This window comes from Vipera ursinii (assembly GCF_947247035.1).
Source record: "Vipera ursinii genome assembly, chromosome: 3".
Lineage (NCBI taxonomy): Eukaryota > Metazoa > Chordata > Lepidosauria > Squamata > Viperidae > Vipera > Vipera ursinii.
The window spans coordinates 117,600,716-117,618,502 of NC_139516.1; the positions used below are offsets into that span (position 1 = coordinate 117,600,716).

At 40.7% G+C, this 17,787-nt stretch overlaps 1 protein-coding gene across 1 annotated transcript in view; it reads right to left on the minus strand.

Moving 5' to 3' along the window:
- The window catches only part of PCDH1 (protocadherin 1), a 159,742-nt gene extending 142,784 nt beyond the window's left edge, over window positions 1-16,958 (minus strand). The window contains exons 1-2 of the mRNA XM_083357531.1: window positions 16,777-16,958; window positions 16,381-16,480 (exon numbers count right to left, since the gene is read on the minus strand). The gene's annotated coding sequence lies outside the window, so the exon portion shown is untranslated. The remainder of the gene's footprint in view (window positions 1-16,380; window positions 16,481-16,776) is intronic.
- Between the last annotated feature and the right edge of the window lie 829 nt (window positions 16,959-17,787).

Consider the following 17,787-nt stretch of genomic DNA (forward strand, 5'->3'; position numbering starts at 1 on the left):
AGTTGTTTGGGTGACTGAGGGTGGAGTCTGACTGGTCGGTGGAGGGCCATTAGTTTAGCTTTCCCAAGGAAAATAAAGAACTCTCTGGAGGCCTGCCTAGTCTTGCCCACCTGGGTCATAACACCCACCAGTGACCTGCAACTGCGTCTTCCATCGTGCCACTGATTTTTGCACAAAGCTTCTCATGTTTGTTCTGACTCCTGTTATTTCTAGGCACTTGATTATTCAATCATGTAGTAGAAAGTCAAATGCCTTTCTGTAGTCAATCCATGCAACTTTCAAGTTGGTCTTCCTTCTCTTGCAGTTTTCCAAAATCATCTTGTCTATTAGGAGTTGATCTTTTGTTGCTCTGCTGTTTGGGTGGTTTCCTTTCTGCTCAAGTGGAAAGAGATTCTTTTCAACTAGATGCTATTGTACTGCATCAGCTACCACACCAGTTAGCAATTTGAAAGTTGTTGGTGAGCAAGTTTATTGGCCTGTAGTTCCCTGGTGCTGCCCCTTTTACTGGATCTTTCATTATCAGGTAAGTTTTCCCAGTTGTTAGCCACTCTTCAATTTCACCTCCTTGTACTATGTTATTAAACTGCTTGGCAATGAGTGGGTATAGACCTGTCAGATGTTTCAAACAAAAACTGCAGTTCATCTTCACCTGGTGCTGACCAATTCTTGATCTTCCTTCCTCTTTTCTCTACTATTTCTGCTGTTATTACTAGTCCTTTCATTTCAATTTCTTTTTTATTCTTATCTACCTCTTTTAACCAAGCTGCATCCTTGTTGTATTTCTTTGGGTTATCCCATATCTGCACCCAGAACTGCACTCTTTCTTGTCAGGTACTGACTGAGTAGAGTTTCTCCATTGAGGGATTGGTAGAAAGGTTTCTGATTGGATTGAAATTGGAGGTTCTGACTATAACCTGCAATTCGAGCTTTCTATCTGCGGATCTTCTTGGCTATAGCTGTTATTGGCTGCTTTATTATTTCCAGTGCTTCCTTGATCTTCCTTGTTTCCAAGTTCTATTTCTTGATTAGAAATTCTTTGGTCTTGTTCTTTTCTTTCATCTGTTCTAGCTTGCTTGAGTCTGATCAAAACTTGCTGATCTTATTTTCCAGTCTAACCTTCCATTTTTGTGGTGCACTGTTCAGGTTTTTTTTCTTATTGATTTTGCATCCCAGGTATTAAGTTATAACTGCAGCTGTGCTCTACATTAGTTGGTTTGTTTCTTGCAGTGAGTTGGTGCTTATATTTGATATTGCAGTATTTGCATCTTTTAATACTTGTGCTAGCTGTTTCTTTGGAATAAGCTTCAATGGTATCCTTATTCTGATGTTTTGTGCTGTTCTAGATGCTCAGTTATTCTTTGTTTCAATTCTTTTACTTCTTTAATTAGAAGGCTTTGTTCTTCCTGAGGCAGAGGAGAGGCTGCCTGGTTTCCAAGTGAAAACAAGTCTTATATTGCTTCTGGATTCCTCTACTACCAACTCTCCCAGGTTTGCCTCTACATTATGAGGACGCCTGGCAAGAACCTTTCAGTTCTTCCAATTCTGCTTCTGTGAATACTTTATTTCGTATTATAAATCAACATTGATTTGCTAGCCTCTATTTTGTTATTTCTGATTCTGGATGTTTTTTTCAGAACTGGTGCATTCGTTTCAAATATCCATTATTTCTTTGTTTTCATTCAATGTCTATTTGCAATGGGTAAACACCTTTTCTTCCAGTAGTTCTGCAGCTGCTGGACCTGGTTGCTCTGCCAACAGTCCTCAGTCCTGTAGCCCATTTTTCACCAGATATCCAGGAACTCCAACATCTAGCACAGACCTTGTTAACACAGCTGCTATCTGAGCCAGTATGGCTTTCCGAAATGTATGTCTCACCATATTTTTATGGGAGAGACACTCTTTCTCTGACTCCTCTGATGAGAACTGTCCAGTATGGTTGAACCTCTAGCATAGCTCTCATCTTCCTCAGAGCACACAAGCCATACAACCATGTCAAGGTAGTGTTTCACTGGGGGATTATTATTACTATTATTGATCATCGCACAGTCAGCTAGATTAGGGGTCCCCAATCTGTGGTCCATGGTCCAATACTCGGCTGCGGCCTATTGGCCACCGGGTCGCATGACTGCTGGTATGCACCTGTACACCTGTGCACAGCCCCACTTGCATGAGCATCATGGGTACTCAAGGCCCCACTCACATGAGCATCGCCAGCGTATGCGGCTCCACTTTAGCATCACTTGCGTTCACAGCCCCACTCACGCGAGCAGTGAATGTTGGTGTCCACACACACACCTGCATTCTCCCCCCCCCCAGAAAACCATCCCTTCTTTCCCTCTTCCCCTGCTCCGTGTCACCAACCCCCAAAGATTGGGGAACTCTGAACCAGATGTTCAGACAAAGTTTGGCATTTTTGTCTACGTATCAAGTCCTTACCAAGGACTTGGGATAGCAAATCTGGATGCTTGATGGTGTTATAGATATTGTCGCAGGATGGAAACTTGTTCCCTGTAAAGCCACCTTTTGCAATTGACTGATGGCAAATTTGTCAATGCCTATGACTTCTGGTTATCTGCTGCAAGAAGATCGCACAGACAAGAAGCAACAGCATGACAAAATAGCAATAATGGTGCATTGGAAGATCTGCAAGAAATATCTTTTGGCTGCAAGGAAGAATTGGTCAGACCATAAAATAGAGAAAATAATGGAAAATGAAGAAGCTAAAGTGGTGCTCCAATTGTTTTGAGATTGCACCCAAGGTGCCTATTATTATTGGTACTACCCTGGCTTACCTTTTGTGATAAGTAGACACCTTTTCTTCCAGTAGTTCTGCAGCTGCTGGACCTGGTTACTCGGCCAAGAAGTCCTGAGTCCTGTACCCATTTTTCACCATATATCCAAGAACACCAACATCTAGCATGGACCTTGTTAACCCAGGTGATATCCGAGTCGGTGTGGCTTACAGAAATTTACATCTCATTTTTTTATGGGAGAGAGGCTCTTTGTGTGACTCCTCTGATGGGACCTGTCCAGTATGGTTGAACCTCTGGCATAGCTCTCATCTTCCTCAGAGCACACAAGCCATACAACCACGTTAAGGTAGTACCTCACTGGGGAATGTTGTTATTGTTATTATTATTTTAGTAGTAGTAGTAGTAATACGATCAGCCAGATGTTTGGATTGGATTTGGCACTTTGCCTACCTAAGAGGTCCTTTCCAAGGACCTGGGGAAGGCACATGCGGATGTTTGATGACATTACAGATATTGTCACAAGATATAAGCTATTCTGAGTAAAAAGTGCCTTTTGCAATTGACTAGTGGTGAATTTGTCAATGCCAACGGTGTTCAAATGATGCTGCAGTGGTTTATTGTTGCACCCAAGGCACTGCTGACTATTGGAATTACCATTGTTTGCTTTTGCCATAATTGTTCTGTTTCCATTTACAGATCTTTGTATTTTGTTATCTTCTCTATTTCTTTATCTTCTAATTCTGCTATCTCCAGGTACTACCAGATTCACTATCCAGACTTTTTTGTCTTTCTTATCAACAATTGTTAAGTCTGGGGTGTTATGTGGCAGGTGCCTTTCTGTTTGAATTCTAGAGTCCTAGAGCACTTTAGCTTCTTCATTTTCCATTATTTTCTCTATTTTATGGTCTGACCAATTCTTCCTTGCAGCCGAAAGATATTTCTTGCAGATCTTCCAATGCACCATTATTGCTATTTTGTCATGCTGTTGCTTCTTGTCTGTGCGATCTTCTTGCAGCAGATAACCAGAAGTCGTTTCTTCAGCTTCTCTGCGTAGGTAGCACTTACTGTCTCTGGCTATCTACTCAATTCTGGCTTTGTATGCATTTGTTCTTAAAGCTTGGTCTTGTGTAGCTAGAATTAGCCCATCAGTCTCTTTCTTCAACTTTCCCGCTTTTAACCATTGCCAGGTGTTGTTATTATCTGCTTTCCCTGCTATTTTTTTAATGTATTGGCCGTGTAATGCTTTATCTTCCCTTGCCTCCATTCTGTTCTTTATTTGGTCTTTCTTATAGGCCAGTCTGGTGTCTCCACTAGTCAGTAAGCCTTCCTGGTATACAGGTAGTTCTCAACGTATGATCACAATTGAACCTAACACTTCTGTTGTTAACCAAGATCAGTGCAATGACAAACACTAGTGGTGATAGTCAATCTTGAAATATTCCTCTCCTGATATTAACCTCTCAAGAGTCTCTCACTGTCATGGCTCCATTGAAGCCTGGGTCTGAGGAGGAGGAGGAGGAGGAGCCCGGGCCAGTGCAGGGGGATGGTGTAGTCCCTATGGCTCAGAAGGAATGACCTAAGAATGAGGACGAGACAGTCCCAGGTCTATCGGGTCTTGGAAGGTTAGGCAGGGAGGAAGAGAGGGCTCAGGCTGTTCAAGGAAGGGGGAGGAGACAGAAAGGGCAGGCATTGGAGCAGAGGAGCGGTAGAGCTCCTGAGTTGAACAAATGCCTCCCCCACCTGATCCCCAAGTGTGAAGAATGGGGAGAAGGCAGAGTCAGCGCAGGCCACCCCAACTACTTGGGAAGAGGACACCCCACCTCTCCTCACAAGGTTTACCTGGAGAGTAGTATTTAAGGAGACGCCATGAGGAGGGTCTTTTGCCAGGAACAAGTGTTTGTTTTCACATTACACTCCCTCGGCTTTGCCTGCTTTTGCCTTATTTTAAGAACTGCTTTTGCCCTGTCAAAGACTGCTTTTGGTTTGCTGTGAGGACTGTTCTAGCCCTGAAGATTTTCCCTTCAGACCTGCTTTGCCTTGGACCCATCTTGTTTTGAGAAGTACTCTTTGCCTTTTAGATTGAACTGTGCCCTTGGTTTTATGCCTGGACTTCTGACCTTGTTTTATTTGCTTTTTGTTTCACTGTGCCCTTTGGAAATTGCTCGTTTTGGACCTTTGCCTTGCTTTGAAAACAGCCACTGCCTTATGCCTGGACTTCTGACTTGGGGGCTTGCTGGGTAATCTATGGGCAGTTGTTTGGGTGACTGAGGGTGGAGTCTGACTGGTCGGTGGAGGGCCATTAGTTTAGCTTTCCCAAGGAAAATAAAGAACTCTCTGGAGGCCTGCCTAGTCTTGCCCACCTGGGTCATAACACCCACCAGTGACCTGCAACTGCGTCTTCCATCGTGCCACTGATTTTTGCACAAAGCTTCTCATGTTTGTTCTGACTCCTGTTATTTCTAGGCACTTGATTATTCAATCATGTAGTAGAAAGTCAAATGCCTTTCTGTAGTCAATCCATGCAACTTTCAAGTTGGTCTTCCTTCTCTTGCAGTTTTCCAAAATCATCTTGTCTATTAGGAGTTGATCTTTTGTTGCTCTGCTGTTTGGGTGGTTTCCTTTCTGCTCAAGTGGAAAGAGATTCTTTTCAACTAGATGCTATTGTACTGCATCAGCTACCACACCAGTTAGCAATTTGAAAGTTGTTGGTGAGCAAGTTTATTGGCCTGTAGTTCCCTGGTGCTGCCCCTTTTACTGGATCTTTCGTTATCAGGTAAGTTTTCCCAGTTGTTAGCCACTCTTCAATTTCACCTCCTTGTAGTGTGTTATTAAACTGCTTGGCAATGAGTGGGTATAGACCTGTCAGATGTTTCAACCAAAAACTGCAGTTCATCTTCATCTGGTGCTGACCAATTCTTGAGTTTCCTTGCTCTTTTCTCTACTATTTCTGCTGTTTTTACTAGTTTTTTCATTTCAATTTCTTTTTTATTCTTATCCACATACTGTAAACAAACTGTGTCTTTGTTGTATTTCTTTGGGTTATCTCACATTTGTGTCCAGAACCGCACTGCTTCTTTCTTGCTAGGTACTGAGTGATTCACTGCAGTTTCTCTATTGATGGATTGTTAGAAACATTTTTGATTGGATTGAAGCTGGCGATTCTGCTTATGATTTGCAATTTGTGCTTCTTCTGGGCTGTAGCTGTTATTTGCTGCCTTATTATTTTCAGTGTGTCCTTGAGCTTCCTTGTTTCTAAGTGGCAATTCTTGATTTAGGTATTCTTTGGTGTTCTTGTTCTTCAACTTCTTTTCATTCATCTGTTCTAGCTTGCTTGCATCTAATGTCAACTTGCTGATCTTGTTTTCCAGTCTGATCTTCCATTTTGGTGGTGCACTCTTTGCCTTTTTTTCTTCTTTGTTGACTTTGCATCCCAGGTATTCAGTTGTAGTTGAGCTGTGCCATACATTAGTTGGCTTGTCTCTTGCAGTGAGCTACTGCTTATATTTGATATTGCAGTATTGGCCTATTTTAATGCTTGTGCTATTTCTTTGGAATAATCTTTCAATGCAGTCAAAAGTATTCTGATGTTTTTGTGTTGTTGTAGATGCTCAGTTATTTTTTGTTTCACTTCTACTTCTTTAGTTAGAGGGCTTTGTTCTTTATGAGGCAGAGGAGAGGCTGCCTGATTTCCAAATGAAAATAATTCTATATATCTGCTGGATTCCTCTACTGCCAACCCCCCCTCCCACTCCCCCCAATTTGTCTCTACAGTCTGAGTTCCTTCTGGCAAGGATTTGGTTTGTTTGCTCTGGGCAGATCTTTGCTGTTCTTCCAATTCTTCTTCTGTGATTCTTTCAGAAATAAAAGAGTCAAACTCAAAGATAAATTGACTTTGATCTGCTAACCTCTATTCTATTATTTCTAATTCTGGATGTTGTTCTTTCTAGAACTGGTGCATTTGTTTCAGATATCCTCTTCCTATTGGACTTGATCTGAAATAAAAGATCAGTATTTGGTTTTCAATCACTATCTATTTGTGTCTGGTAAACATCTTTTCTTCCAGTAGTTTTGCAGCTGCTGGCCCTGGTTACTCAGCCAACAACCCTGAGTCCTGTAGCCCATTTTTCACCAGATGTCCAGGAACTCCAATATCTAGTATGGTCCTTGTTAAGCCAAGTGACAACCATATTAGTTTCTTTAACTTGTGTTTCACCATATTTTTTTTATGGGAGATACACTGTTTGTCCGATTCCTCTGATGATACCTGTCCAGTATGGTTGAACCTATAGCATACCTCTTATCTTCCTCGGAACATACAAGCCCCACTATCATATCAAAGTAGTTCCTCAGTGGGGTTTATTATTAATTTGATTTGTCGCAGTCAGCCAGATGTTCAGACTGGATCTGGCATTTCTGTCTACCTATCAAGTCCTTTCCAAGGATCTGGGATAAGCAGATGTGAATGTCTGGTGGTGTTACAGATATCGTTGCAAAATGTAAGCTGTTCTAAGTGAAACTGCCTTTTCAATTGACTGATGGTGAATTTGTCAATCGTGCACAATTACCCAGAAACTTTCATAGTGAAGCTTCTAAAACAGAGGTGAAAGAAGTCAAAACAGTGTGTGTTTTGTAATGCAGTTTGCAGTTTCTTGTTTTGCAAATGATCTTCAAGATTATTGATCTTATTTTCTATGTAGTTCATATTTATTTTAAGCAATTACTTGTCAGAAGTGATGAAATAGATCCTGGAATAGGTTTCAAAGCTCTTAGCTGATGGGAAACGTCTTCTAATAAAACCATTATAGATCTCTCCTCAGAAGAAGATAATGCCTGTACTTTCTTGTAGAAATATTTAAAGCAAAATAAAAAAGTATAATTAAATTGAAGTATAAAGTTAACAAAGCATTGATCCTGTAACAGAAAATTTAATGTAAGTTAAGAAGCTAATGCACAGCAGAAGAGAAAGATATTTCATGCCAACTTGCATACCTTTTCTCCTTTAGAAATTCACCATTTTCTTTTTTGTTTCATTCTTTTTGATTCAGAAATTTTAAAGGTGTCAAAGATATTTTTGAATTTCCAAGATGTAGAAAATCTTATTTGTGTCTTGTTTCTCTGGCCATTTGTTTACAGGTTTGCTTCTTATGGTGAATTGTTTTTTTTGCTGAAGTGTGTCCATTGTTGAAACTTTTGTTCTAAAAAGCAAAATTGTTCTAATCTCTCACTTTTCCTTGAGGTACTGCTAAGAGCCTGCAGTTATTTCCAGCATATGCCAAATTGTTTTCAGACAAAAATACAACCACATCACAAGCATTCAAATCACTAATGCTTGAATATCTTATTCTTCACTGTTCCTTTAGGTAACATTAATTGAAAGGGTCATATTTTTTGTTCTCAAATTAACAAAGGGCTTATTGCTGATGGAAAACACTGAATTTGCCCAAAAATGTCTGTTAGATCTGGTTAGGTTCATTCTGTTCTGTTAGGTTAGTTCACTTGCTCAGTAAACTCCTTTCTCGGAAACTGGCAGCCTTATATTCCTCCTAAAGTAACCTCTGTTTTATTCAACAGGAAGCAACAAGTAATCACTGAATCACCCATAATGGGCAATCAACAATTTTCTGATCATGCTTGGAGTCAACAGCTATTCATAAAAAGATCTTTTCAGCCCTCACAATTATCCAGAATGCATAGCTTTTTACGAGAGCAATTCAGAAATAAACCTCCATTTGGTTATCAATGACAGACACTCACAGAACAGAACTTCTATTATACACATTAGAAAACTACAACATTATATTACTTTTTGAAATAATCGTCATTCAAATTGAGGCACTTGTCATAACGTCTTAAAAGGTATGAAATTCCTTAGTGGTAGTCGCTTGGCACCAAATCTGGGCTGTGTGTGTGTGTGTGTGTGTGTGTGTGTGTGTGTGTGTGTGTGATGAAAAACATCCCAATGCAATTGCTTCAAAAGTTCTTGGGTGCGTCTAGTGGTGTGCGGATGAGCATTATCGTGAACCAACACCACACCAGAAGTGGTGCCATAGAAAATCCTGCCAAATGTGAAGATGCCAAAGAAGTACTGCTAGTGAAGTTCATGCAGCGTGGTTCAACCATCAATTCAGAAGTCTACCGCGAAACGTTACAAAAACTCAGACAAGCCATCCATAACAAGCATCAGGACATGCTGACTTCTGGTGTGGTGTTGGTTCATGATAATGCTCGCCCAGACACTGCTAAATGTACCCAAGAACTTCTAAAGCAGTTCCGTTGGGATGTTTTTGATCACTCCTCCCACAGCCCAGATTTGGCATCAAACTACTGCTACTAAGGAATTTAAAACCTTGTAAGATGTTATGACAAGTGCCTCAATTTGAATGGGAATTATGTCAAAAATTAATTAATGTTGTAGTTTTCTGATGTGTATAATAAAAGTTCTGTATCTGTGAGTGTCTGTCATTGACAACCAAACGGAGGTTTATTTCCAAGTTGCCCTCATAGTTCTCCTCTGTTCCTTGTCTCTTTCACCTACATTATTTAATAATGTAAGAGAGGCAGGAATTTATTTGAATAGTTTTTAGATCAATCAAGACTTACATGCGTCACTGAAACCAGCCTTTTGGTTGAAATGAAAGATCCCAAAGTTCATATTTACTATTCCATGTTTGTTTTTTAAGCCATTACATTCAGGTTAGGGAAAGGCTTGGAAATGTCTATGTAAAAAAAATCCTCATTCAGAAAAAAACAGGCATTTAAAGGGAAAAAAATCCTTTTATTTCCCACATTGTCTCTTTTAATTCTACCTTAAACCTGTTTTTGTGCTGTCTGAGATCTATATTAACCAGGCTCCCTGTGCACATATTGATTGTAGTGGTGGTTAATATGGATATACCTCCAACATTTGACTTGGTTCTTTGTCATGAACCTGCAAAATTCCTACTTGCCTACCCATATTTTCAGGATCAGGGCTTTCCCTTATCACTGACTCCCATACATGAGGTAGAAATGAAAATAGCCTAAGAAATCCCTTTCCAGATTTTAATCTTTCTTTGCTTTGGACATGGAGATGGCCTGATACTCTGTTTGGACTGCATTTATTATAGTCCTTTTCTATACATCATGGATTTTTTTAAAAAATGAAAAGAAAAAAAAGTTTTGCAATTTATCCTGTTATTTGACCTAGCACAAAAAAGTGGTATAACTCGTTAACTTGGTTTCTTTAAACAAAAAAGAAATCTATCATTTCACTGCTCTATCAGTGAACTTGTCAAAAAATGTCCATGGAGGGGCATTCCTGATAAAATGCACAGTAGCCAATTAGAGTGGAAATACTTGCTACAATAGAATGAAGAATAGCAAGCAAAGTGGATAACACAGCTTCAGCAAGCACAAGCTATACATGCTACTTTTAATACATAGAGGGGAAACCTAACAGAAGTTGCCTTTTCCTGGTGTTCTGGGAAGATGACATGCATTCCTGCCCTTGAAAAATATTTACTGGCTTACACTAATGCTGGAGCAAATTGTGATTACCCCCAACACAACAAGAAGTCCCAAGGTGAGAGCTAAGAAAGGAACAAAAAGAAGAAGAAAATGGTGCATCACTTCCATATTTTCCCCAATAAATTACATGGACATGTCCATGTAGATATCAGAAGCTGACCTTAATTTGAGGAAATATTACATTTTTAATCTTACCACAAAGTACTCATCAGATCCTCAAAAAGTTAAGTTCTTCTTTTCCATTATAAAAAAAATATAGAATAAAATGCCAAAATCTCACAAAGTCCACAAATCTAATGAGACTTCAGCATGGGTTGATCTGTAATTGCTTCCTCCTCCTGATTCACCTATAAGTGAACTACCTCAGGGTAAGCTCACAGATAATGAGCTCTACACCTCTATGTAAGATCTCTGTATTTCCAGGATCAGTTAGGTACATGGATGTACATGTGCAAGTAAACAAAGATTTTCTGTAATAAATCTTTTACTCCTGCCTTGCTTTTCTCTTGATTTTGAATAAGCAAGCATCAACACAAAGGATCTTTTATTCAGAATTGGTACTTTCCCCTTTTCCATTAGTAGAAGAAATGTCCAGCAGAATAATGGAGAGTAGATGAAAACAAGACATTGCAAGGAGTACAAAAAACTAGACAACTGTTAGATAGCAACAAATAAATTCGCTAACTGTAATTTCTGGCACCATCTAATGGGTTATTTGGATTTTTTTTCAGCCCAGATACAATAGCCAGACATGTTGGTTTCTCCTGCTTCCTTGCTCAAATTCACTGCTTTCTCAGCCTCCAATCACGTGAATAATTATTTAGGAGAAAATGATTTTGCTAACAATTTCATTTTACAAATAGAAAACAAGCTCAGGTTTCTTCCATTTTAAGGAAATGTCCTCCACAGTGCCTCATCTCTGTTGGCTACTTCTTGGAAAGAAAGGAAAAAGGGCAATCAAGAGCTCATAGCAAGTTATTTAGCAATTAGATTCTGTGTGGATCAAACTTGATATTCTTCTAAAACAGGGATCTTCAAACTTGGCCCTTTTATGACTTGTGGACTTCAACTCCCAGAATTCTGGGAGTTGAAGTCCACAAGTCATAAAAGGGCCAAGTTTGAAGATCCCTTTTCTAGAAAGTTCAATGAGAGAAAAGTGAAATAACTAGTTCATTGGGGAAATGTTGATATGAATTCATCACATATAATGTATTCCCAATACATTATTGACAGGAAATATAGAAATTGCCATGGAAGAAACAAAGTGATTGAGAAGAATGGCACATGGAAGGAAGGAAGGAAGGAAGGAAGGAAGGAAGGAAGGAAGGAAGGAAGGAAGGAAGGAAGGAAGGCCTATATACAGCAAGTTCCAATTCAAGTGGACATAACAAATTTAAATGACAACTTGTCCTTGGTGAGGATACAAACAGCCACTAGTATAAGTTCAAAATATATATTTTAATATATTGTATATTTTAACATTAAACATGAGAATTGATGCCATTATATATTATATATATATATTGCTAGACACCATCATACTGATAATTAGAAATTAAATTATGCACATAAGTTTATTCTAAGTAATTCTGAGGTTAAAGAATAGAACAACTTTTTTAAAATCGTTGTTTCCCATAAAACGAACTCCCAATTCTTCATGTAATTCATTGCTAACGTATCAAACATCCCTTCAAAAGTTAATCACGCATGCCATATCATAGCAAAACCATTGCCATTTGTAATCACTAATGTAGAATGGGAAAGAGTTCAGAGGCCACAAATTAGACTTCCAATCTTCTGAAGGGCTCAGGAAAACATCTAGCAAGATGTGTTCATAAGAAAAGGCAACAACATGCTTTGCAGAAATTTTAAGGATGAGAATGGGAATGGTAAATTTTGGTAGACAGTTTCCATTGTCCAATATAAAATGGCCCTAAATCACAATGTTTGACTTTCTTTTCCATTCTCCACTATTAATTGGAGGGGGGGAATACCAATTTTGATTATCAGGGATAAAATTTCAAACCAATATACCAGGATTAGATCTTTAGCAATTTATTTTACTAAATAATCTAATAATTTTATGCAAGTATAGCCACTTATTTTATTAATCTTAAAAATGTCAGCTCAGAAATAATTCCATTTATGTTAATTTGAATTTATTGCCTAGGAAGTATTTATAGGATTTCAGTGTGTGACTTTATTATTTTTGAGAGAAATATGACATATGCCACTATGCCTCCCAAAAAAAACATTCAAAATGTCTCACGCAACTGTAATTTTTTTGATTCCAGCAACTACAATTGCTTTATATGCACATTCATGTTTTTCTCCACAATTTAGTCCAGAATAGAGATTAAACTCATTGGCAAAATCCATAAGAACATTTCTGATTACACTGAAGTAACTCTTGGAACAATGGCAGCCTTCCATTTAAATTCTTAAATATACTGCATTTGTTAATTTGAAAGTTGACCAAGACAATGGCCATACTCCATCTTGTCATTTTTAAAAATAAGCCATTTTAGTATTTCAGTTCCCCAACCAATTCTCCAATTATACATTAGCAGTCCCTAGATCTCTGAAAGGGAGAAAAAGTTAACGTATATTTTTATAACATAAATGGAACACAGATAAACACATGTATTCATAATTGGGGATTTTCAAGAATTTGTAAAAATCCTAAAATACTAATGGAAGTTGAAAAAATACCGTGCACAATCCAAATCCCTATAGTAGAAAACAAAACATAATTTTGGACCAAGTTCTATTTCTTACAATAGTAACTCACTAGGTGACAGTGTATAAGAAATGCAAACACTAACCTTGGAAAAATGGGGTGTCCCTGGTTATTAGGCTGGACGAGATTCTAATGTAATTAGTATTAACAGAGATTTTAAATGTAATTAATGCTTACCTTTCTCAAACCCAGCTCATCCTAATATATACCAACATAATTCATCTTCTAAGATAGGTCAGGTTAAAAGAAACCCAAGCTGCAAAAGGTAGTATAAATACTATCTTACAAAGCACTATGCCCCTATATTACACATAAGTGCACATCTTAAGCATCTTTCACCATTATATCTATTTTGATATGTGTAGTATGTCTTTTTCTGTCAGACAGATGTATACACACTACGCATGCAATTCTTTCAAGTGTATTTTGGCATCCTGAAAACCATCTCCCTCCACCCTATGTTCATTATTCACCCAGTCTCTTTACAATTTTATCACAAATACATACGGATATGTCTACAAATAGTCAAGAATGTACATACATTTCATTTACATGCTGATCGTATACAATTAACCTCAAATATATGCAGGTTTTTATTCATCTTTTATTATATCTAACGATCCATTATTTCTAAAAACCAGTTTCTTCCCATCCTCACTTACCCAGACCTATTTCCTTTCATTAATGCTTTTTCAAAAGGAAACTATGTATTTTTCACCTTTTCCTTTTGGCTTACTTCCTTCCATTTTCTCTATCTCCAGAAAGACATTTTAACAGGAACGCTTCTCAGCACGACCAATTCCAGAACAAATATTTCAAAGGCTGCTCTAGCATCAGCCATAACACAACACACCTTCTAGGCTTAAGATACATGATCTGGCCACCTCCGAAGGAGATGGTGATCGTGCTTTTTATATTGAAAAACACAGCAGCGAGCACTAAAAGAAGACACAGTACCTGGCCAAATTTCGTGTATGTTCCTTACCCCCCCCCCAAGAATGCTCCTACCAGCACACGGAAAACAAACGCATTTGGAAGGAAAAAAAAGAGAAAAGGATTTGCAGCAGTTACGTGATGTCCCCAAGCCAACGCCTAGCCAGATTGGGGGAGGGGTGGAAGTATCGCGCAAGTCCTGCGGGGAGGTGGTTTGCTGCCAGCTCATTCTGCATGTTTCGGGAGATAAAGCTGAGCATTTCCCGCCCCAGCACCGAATAATAAGCCAACAGTAAGAGGTAATATCAATCAATAACATTCAACGGCGCTTACGCCGAATTATGCCGAGCGCCATTCCCAAGTAGAAAATGTACGCAACCCGATACATCCGTGGTAACGATCCAACTAGTGGGTGAAAAATAAGCGCTGACCATTGCCTTCTCCCTGACTCCCCTCTCTCGGGCTTTTCTTTATGCTAACCCGGGAAGGAGGGCTTGTCTACCGGGGGACCACCGTATTAGCCATTCTCGGCCATTAAATCCATTCATCCACACAGTGCAGATTTGATCAAGCCACCGATTTATTTTTTTTTCCCACCGCGAAATTAATAGTGTAGCAACAAAAAGGATGGAAGAGGGGAGGGAGAACGGTCCAGATTTGTTCTTTAAAACAGCAAAAGCTGTGGAGCGGCAGAAGCGGGAGGGAGGATAGATAAGAATTCCAATAAGATCCACCAGCGGCTCCAGCCTGAACCAGAAACGCGACCTCCCCATCATCTTCTCCTCCAGCAACTGCCGCAGCTGGTATCGCGAACCAGACGCTTTCCTGCGAACATCTTCGAAATCTGCGAGATGATCATCTCACTCCCGCATCCCCATGCATCAGCCCGATGAACAACACCACCTCTTGCATTCCAACACACAACGGCGGCAAAGATGCCTTCTTAGGTTCCCCGTCGTAATCCTCCCAGCCTCCCATGCATCCGACCGGCTTCCAGCTTGCACACAGCTCCAGCTCCTCCTTACTTAATGGTGGCCAAGAGAGAACAACTAGCCGCATTCTCCCAGTTCGCCTCGCCTCTCCTCTCCAGACATCACCTTTAACCGTCGTCGGGATTCTTTCCCTGGAAATCGAGATCAGTTTTGCTCGGATTTTTCTACCTCGGCCATCAGGACTTGCGGCGGGTTGATTGTGTTAGGAATCACCCAAAAACAATTTTGTGAAAACCTACCCGACTCACCCGCTACCAGAACGCAGCTACGCAGCTCTCCCGCTGTGGGTGCGCGTTGAAAAGAGCGGCAGGCGTCAGCTCTTCTCGGTCAATGTATTCGCTGTATCTTAAACCGGCTCTTTGCCTCCGGATGGATGTTCGTGTGTGAACGTGTGCGCGCGTGTGTGCAAGAGAAGCGAAATATGGAGAAGCGCAGAGGAGAGGATTTGCAGGGCAGTCCCCTCCTTGCTCTCCTTTCTCCTTCCCGGCTAAAACCACCTCTTCTAGCTCCCGAGGAAAGATTAGCAAGCCGGTTTAAATAAACCCTGCAGCCAGTCGAAACTATTCACGGGAACTGCGGGAGCGGCCAGAAGCAAAGCGACACCGCCTGTGTTGGCCAAGCGGCTGCCAATATTTTATGCCAAATACCCCGGACGGTCGGATGACTCCTTCATTCACCCTTTATTTTTTTTTTAAATCGTTTCCGTTTGCAAGAAAACTGGCATCCACGGCCAAGTCCTCTTCACCCTCCTTAAGCCTGATGCTAATTTGGAGGAACATGAACCATTTTCCCGATAAATCCGTAAACGGGGGAGGGGAGAGAGAAATGTAGCCTCAGATTTATCTGCATACAAGGCTAACCAGATTATCTCTTGGATCTCAACAGCTTCTCCCAGAAGTAGCCCCAGTTCCTGGGCGCCATTCTGGCATCTCGATCGCTCTGCCCCTCCCTCCCTCCTCCCTCCCTCCCTCCCTGAATTCGCGGCCATTTACTTGCCTGAAAAATTAGGAGCTCCTTTTTTTTTTTTTTTTTTGGCTGGCTTCCCTCACGTTCGTAAAATCACAACAGCGCCCCCCTAAATCGGTAGCGCCCGCCGCGTTGCCCACCTTTTGGCATCAGGAAAGGTGATTGATTGCCAGCTGCCCCTGCTGTTATCTAAGCCTTGGGGTTGCGCGCCTGGATCCACCAGCGTGGAACTGGGTGACAGAACCAAGAAACCAGTTCCGCTCCGCTCTCCGCACGTTACCGCGGTGGATGCTCAACGCTGCCACTAGGGGCATCGTAGTAGGCCTCTTTCCCAAATTGCTGGTGCGCCTCGGGGGGTGGGGTGGGATGGGATGGGAGCGCCAGGCCTGTGTTTCCTTCCACCGAGAGATTCGTACACCCAGATGAGCCACGCTAGCGACCCGCAAACAAATGGCCCTTTGGCCATGCGGCTGGATCTGCTTTTACCAACCTTTGTTCTCCCAGTCAAATCATAAAGTCATTTCGATGCCTCCTATCTCAACTCGTTTCCCGGTTTCCGGTAAAACAAAAGCCGTCTATTACTGCACCTGCTGGAGGAAGAAAAAAAAAAAGAGTTGGGGCTACGCACCTGAAAACGGATGCGTCCTTCCTTCTAGCACCATCTTCGGGGGTTTTGTAGTAAAAGGTGAGGAGCTCGTTACCCCGCAAAAGTAACAGGTTTTTGTGCACTAAGACGCACCAAGAGCAGGTGAACGTGAGGGACGCCAGCCATTAAACGAGGAAGCAGAAGCTAGAACCGAGTCAAATTTCCTATCTTTTAACCATATCTTACAGCGGAGGAGGATTATCACGGGGACTCGCAAAACGTTCCTGTTATTAAACATACCTACTAGGAAGCGCTACTACCCACTTTCACTTGGACAACGGACATTGGATTCTCCTGTACCTTTAAGAAGCGAAAATGGATTCTACTTGTTTGCCAAAGGCAAAGCACGATGGCATTCAGCCTGTTTTCAGTGCCAGGAGCTCAGCTTGTTAGATTCAAGTCTGTTGTGTACCTACACTTCTGCCACGTCAGAAAGGCAGGCAGGTCATGTGGGCTCTCCGTAGAACTAGTTCAGACAGGGCAGAAGAGGGTAGGGCTTACCTGTTAATAGGCTTTGGGATTGTTTTCCCGATGAGCAGGGGGTGGGGGAAGAAACCATTTCTGCTCTGAAATGTAGATTGCCTTGGCTTCTGTGAAGATTTACACCGATTTAGCCAACGTACAAGCCAAATGGAACAGAAACCAGTTATATTTTTCCACATCTCAAATTGTTTGCTATGAACCTGTTACATTTCACCTCTTTCCCCCCCCCCCCCCATAACGATCTATTTTGTTTGCATTTACCCAATGCACCATCTAGAGGCTGTTTTATTTCCTGGCGGAATGGCTGCCTTTATGCCATTCTTATTTTGTAGGGGCAGGGCTTGCAAGGATGTTGGATTTCTCATCCAGCTACCGGTTCTCTCCGTGCTCCGATGGGAGGTTCCTTTTTCTGTTCCTTTTGGGGTGTTTTTTTTTCATTACTTTTTCATGCTTAATGCAACATGTCCCCCCCCCCATCTATTACAAACCACAGTTTGGGAATTATTTTGATTTTCTCCTATTTGTTTCCATTGATGAAATAATTAAAACTATACCAAAGAGTTGAAAGTTAGCACTGAGAGGGGCAGTTCACTATGCCTCAACTGACTTTTCATTATTAGTGAACATTGTTTATTAGAAAGATGTGCAAGGGTTTATTTGCATAAATGTTGGACAATTGACATAAGACCCATATTTAATTATTTATTTATTTATTCACCTTTCTGGATCTCTCAAAAGAGGAATTCTGAGCCATGACTTACTTAGCTT